Raw genomic sequence first — 6,000 nt, forward strand, 5'->3', positions numbered from 1 at the left:
TATTGCTGGGGTCAAAAGAAGCTAAGACAGTTGTCTTTTGTGTTCTCCCCACAATGAAGAGCAAGCCTGGTTTCCTGAGACAAACGCCTGGGTGCATCTTGTTTTGCTGAGCCAATTGCTTTTGCTCTCTTGGGAAGCTCTGCCTGAGCACCAACAGACATGCTGCAATACTGCAACACCCAGGTGCTCACGTCCTCAGGAGCCCCATGCTCCCCTCCCTGAATTGCTAACTACCTCCTCCCAGGGCTCTGTGTGGGACTGGCCCAACAAATGGCTCCCAAGCAATGGGCTGAAGACACAGTGCAAGGAGGATGGGTCTCAGTCTGGGTGACCACAGCACTTGCTCATATCTCACCTCTTTGTATCAGCTGGTGGAACCATATGCACTACCTTTGTGGGACACAAAAACATCTAGGGCAAAGCCTAGGCAGCATCCTGGGTTGGCCAAGGCAAAGCTTGCAGTGAAGGCGAACCCTTAAAGGCAATACTGATCATTCTGAAACCCTGAGGCTGTTTGCTAAGGCTACAGAAATCTCCAAAGAGGAAAGTGTATGTCTGGAGCAGGTTTGCTTTGCCAGACAGAGCCATGTCACGTGTCTGTCCCATGCTTTGCAGAGCAGGCTGGGGGGGGTGGAGAGTCCCCCAGCTGCTTCTGTGCCACTAATAGGAAAAGCCCCGTGTGTAATCATGGCTTAGCCAGGTCAACCGGGAACAAAGCACTTCAGCTGCTGTGTGCTGCTCTCCACCACGATGCAGGAGGACAGGAACCTTCCCAGCTGTGGCTGCAGAGATGAGACTGGTGTTTGAGGAGTGGATAGCAGCTCTATGGTCTGTAGCCTGGTTAACATAAATCACAGCCTCGTAATTCTTAGAATAACAAACAGCCTAAAACTGATAACCAAAGAATGGCCCAACCTCCAGAACCCCCGTGGCCTCTCCCCAGGCCTGGCAGAACACCACATGGGAGACAGGATATGTAAAGACTAGAAGCACCAGAACCACCTCCTCCAGCATGTGGTTACAGGTCAGGAGCATGAGGATAGTGCTTATTTCCTGGGGTGGTCAGCAGCTTGTTCTTTGACCACAACTGTACCACATCTCCAACTCATGACTTAGTTCCTCCTCCTAAAAAAAAAGTGCAACTGCTGGAAATTGTGCAGCAGAGGCAAAGGAGAGTCTCTGCATGAAAACCAGAGCAGTCACACATCCTCAGTGTGTGAGAGATCTTCCCCATCAGTGAGCTGCATCAGCCTTTCTCTTAAAGACAGAAGATTGAACGGTTTGAACTAGTGGAAAATACCCTGTTCATCTCCAGCTCCTTGTCGGAGTGAGGCACATGTAGCATCAATCACTGGCTGCTCCTGCTTTGAAAATGCAGCAGCTCTTCGTGTGGGTGGGAAAAATGAGCTCACAGCTCGCACAGCCTTTGTGCCTCCCTCTGTCTCTAAAAAAGCCAGGGCCTGCTCTCTGCATGGCTGCAGTCTGATAGGAATTGAGTCCAACTTTCAATGTTGGATTGTTGCTTTCCTACTTCTTCCTTGGGTTTGCAGTGGTTTTGCACAGAGGAATGCACCAAGATGATTTAAAACACATTTTACTGCAGACATTTATCAGATGACACTGATGCCCTGTAATTGCAGGCAGAGATACAATTTAGATCACATTTATAGCTGAACACCTGATCATCTGTAGGTAAGAGCACGTCTGGGTGATGTTTCTGCACCAGGGATGATCCCTTTGCCATCCACCTTTGGGCATTTAGAGCTGTGTGCTCTGGACTCTCTTCCTGCATCAGCTCATCAGTCAAGATGCCTTTGAGATTACCTTTGCCCTCTTTTGCACTTCACATCATTGTGGACACCCTTTCGAAGTCCAAGCCAGGTCTTTATGCAAGCCTCTGCCCAAGAGATTGTTTGGGTATCTGCAGTGCAGGGATCAGAGCTGTGGGGTTATCTCTAAGGGCCGTAGATCAAAGGTGAGTGTTATAATCCTGCTGAGTGTTTATTCCCATATATAGTATTGGCACTGCAGCCATGCCTGGAATCCCTCTTTGAAAGTAGTGACCCTGTGATGGGGAGAGACAACCCCAGAGGCATTCCAGCCCATCTGTGACAGTGTGCATCAAGGCTGGCTGTGTGGGGACCTATCTGAGTGGCAATGAGGGGGCATATTCCTGCCCCGTGGAGGTAACAATTTCATTTCTTCTTAGATGACTGCATCAAACAAGAAACAAGTTTGATAACTACAAGGTGGCAGATGAAAACCTTGTGAGGGGTGGCATCAGCAATGCTTCAGACTGTGGTTGCTCACAAAAGGATGAAAAGAAGTAGAAATAATACATCCGTTTAGGGCACTCAAGCCAGCACTCGAGTGAGAGTCCTGCAGACAGCAGAGTTTGGGATGCTGTTCCCAGAGAAAAGGTATCTCAACTGCCTGTGCCAAATATTCCCATCAAAGTGACAGTAAAGCAGTGGGTGCACCACAATGAATTCCTCAGCACATCTTAGGTACAGGACTCTGATCACATGGCTTAGCACATTGCAGTATAGAATTATTAATTCCTTTGACTTGGAAGAAACAGGAAAAAAAAGGAATCTCTAATCCATTATTTCTTTTTTCCTGGTTTCAAATATGTTACTTTTTTTGGTTGTTGCTTTAATGTCCTACAGATGGAACCAGCACATCCACACAACTAGAAAAAAGGTCATTAGTCAGCTACATCTTCCTACTTTTCTGCAGCCATGTGCATGTTACAGTTTGAAATACATCCCTGACAAATTAAAAGAAGTGTTGGAGTGAGTCCATGGGAAACATAAGTTCAGCAACCAGATCTGTAGTATACAACATCTGTCAAGATAACGTGATCTCTCACCAGCTTTGATGTGATGGAAGTGGGCTGTTGAGTTCCCCTGGGAAAACTGTTGGCCTCTCTATTAATTAGATCTTAAGGCAGCCCCAAGACAAAGCTTTTCTAAAACATGAGCAACTGAATGGATCCTTGAAATGGCAGAGCTACTGACTATTACCCATTTCCCAGCCATCCAGGGAAATGTGAAGCCTCTTGGGCTGAGCACTCTGACAACAAAGTGCCTTTCCTGTGGAGCTCCAGGCTCGCAGAGAAGGAAGGGTTAAAGGAAATGTGCCCTCTCCTCCGAAGAGGGCACTAGCAGGAAAGGCAGTGAGTACTGATAACTGTGCCTGGATCAAAGCTCTCCTTGCTTCTGGCAGATCAAGCGGTGGGAATCAGGGCTGCCTCCTTCTTGAAATGATGCATCTGGAACTGGCAGCAAGGAGAAGGCAGAGGGATGGAAAACTCCTTCAGCATCTCTCTCGGGCAGGGTTGTGAGTGTGCCAGGAGGGAATGCTGAAAGAGCCCTTTTCCTCCTCTGGACAAGATGAGGAATGACTCTCCTCTCTGCCCTGGCCTAGCAGAGTGGAGCAGCCCCATCTTGGAGCAAGGGAGCAAGAACAGACCAACAGTTCCTGCTGGTGGCTGCTGTGTCAGTGGCAAAAGGCTCCTGGGTGGGAGGGAGAGAAGGGAAGAGCTGAAGCCAGCTAGAGAGGTCTTGAAACGATGCCCTGGGTCACAGAGTGGCCACCCATCCTTCTCTTGGCTATTTTCCTTGGCCGTTTAGAGCCAGAGAATCCTCTCCATGGTCCTGTCAGCACTGACTTGGCACTGTGGGTTCCTTTCTCACGACGCATGTTACATTGGGTCCTGCCCTCGTCATCAGGCTGCCCTGCGGTCCCCAGGCTGTGATTACGCAGCCCCGTGTCTTGCTCAGCCCTTTGTCTTTCTGAAAGAGATGTCTTTTTCTCTCTGCCTGGGCCCGTGGTTCTCTTCCCAGCAGACATGGTTTTTATCAAAGTGCGAGCCTCTCTGGGCTGTCCTTACATCCCTGCTGGAGAAGGGCTGCTCACCGCTTCTCCTGCCCCAGGAGCCCCTAGGGAAGGAGATGTTACCAGTGAGCATCAGTGAAAAAGGTTTTATTTGGATCAGGGACATAGAAAGGGCAGGGGATGTATTGGTCTGCAGATTCATGAGCCTGGCTCAGGGAGAAAGTGATCTCCTGGATGTTTATGCTTAGGCAATCCTCATGTGATCAGGAGTGTTGGTTCCCATAACTGCTTCAGCACTGTGTCCAAAGAGAAAAGTGGTTTGATTTTTGGGATCAAGCAGCTTCAAGACATGAAGGGTAGCTGCCTCTAGGGGCTGGAGCATGTTTCAAGCCCAGGTGGCCACTGACCCCAAGATGGGGTGCAACAGACTGAGGAGCCCTTGTGCCTGCCATGTGTGAAGCCTCATCATTTTCTGAGAGTGACCAGAGAGATGGAATGGCAAAGGATGGAGCCAGCATGTGAGCAGCAGTAGAAGAAGAGCAGCACACCCTCACCTCTGCATCTGCATCATGGTTACCTGGGCACGAACACCATAGGTCTGGGGCTGATGTTTCTCCTCAGGAGAACAGCTGGTGAGGGGTTATGGAAGCAGTGTCCTCAAAGATGCACCCCATCACACAGACTTCTTCCAAGAGCTACCAAAAGAGTCTGGAAGTAGTTGTTGTTAGCTGAGGCCATGGGGCAGAAACTGGAGCAAGGCTTGAAACTTGGGCTGGAAACTGAGTGAAAATATCCAGAGCAATATAGCCTGCAGTCCAGTCTGTGTGTGTGAGAGGAGATCCTAGGACCAGGAAAAGCCCAGAGCAAGAAGCAAATTAGAGAGAAGTTTACTTTGGGACGTAGCTGTGCTTTCCTTACCTTTCCTCTCAATTCACATTCCTGAGCTCTGGGCAGGGCTGGTCAGTGGCAGACAAACTGTCGTGTGGGTATTCCTTCTTCAAACAGTGGGCCATTTCTGCTGTCCTCTGTCCCTCCAGGGATACCTGTGCAGGGCAGGGAACCTGCTCTGCATGACACAGCTGTCAGGAACCCAACAGCATGATATAATTATTCAGCAGCAGCACCACTTTGCTGCTGCACTCTGCCCACCATGAATGCTCTGCCTTGTCTCCATATTCTGGCAGCTGGGGAGGTGCTGCTGCAGCAGTCACCTTTCTTCTTGCACATCACCTCTGTCACAGAGGCAACATGAACCACAGGGCAGCTGAGCTACAGGGTGCTGTGTCAGCCCAGAGCTCAGGCAGCAGTAAAGCATCCTCCCTGTCAGTGGGTGAATGATTGCTGTGCCCAGCATCTCAGTGGAGGAAAGGGCCACCAGGGAGTTCTGCAAATGGCATCCCAGGGCAGGTGAAAAACAGGGGGATGCAAACAGGGTGGCCTTGTGTCTTTGACTCTGCTTTTCAAGGCTGCCAACCCAAGAGCAGTAGGATGCCAAGAGCAGAGGAGGTTCATCTAGAAGAAATCCTCTGCTGGGAAGCACAGGAGAGCCCCTGAGCAAAGAGTGGAGGAATAGCCTGTGAGTCAGTGTCCCTGCTGTCAGCTTGGCTGGAGCCCACAGTGTGGGAGGGAGCGAGACAGAGGATTGGGATGCAGAGTCCATCTGGCTTTCAAGTTTGCTGTCTTACTTGTGGTCTGCAGTATTCTTTTTACCTGCAGGACATGTTTTGGTGTTCAGGTAAATGTTGTGTCAGGCACAGAGCTGTTTGGGCATGCAGGAGGGCTGGACAATATAAGTACATCCTGCTTACTGCCTATCCCTTCTTCCAGGGGCAGAAACATCTCTAAGAGTGCTTGGGTCAGATAGACCTATCTCTACACCTGTCAAGTGAGAATCAGTCATCCTGGGTAAACTGATTCCAGACACTCTGTGCCAGGGTTCATGGCCTGCATCTGTCACTTTTGACACTGTGAGGACAGCCTCAACCAAACCAGGCTCCCTGCCAGCACGGCAAGGGTCAGGAAGAGCTGAATTTAAGCACTAATTGCTTCCCTGACCTAGAGTAGAAATGCCACACATCCCATAGCTCTGATGATGCATCCAAGGATGCTCCAAGGGCATCAGAGCTGCTAGCCACCAAACAAGACATGTGAGGAGAAATC

Source organism: Pogoniulus pusillus, chromosome 26 (genome assembly GCF_015220805.1).
Source record: "Pogoniulus pusillus isolate bPogPus1 chromosome 26, bPogPus1.pri, whole genome shotgun sequence".
Taxonomy (NCBI): Eukaryota; Metazoa; Chordata; class Aves; order Piciformes; family Lybiidae; genus Pogoniulus; species Pogoniulus pusillus.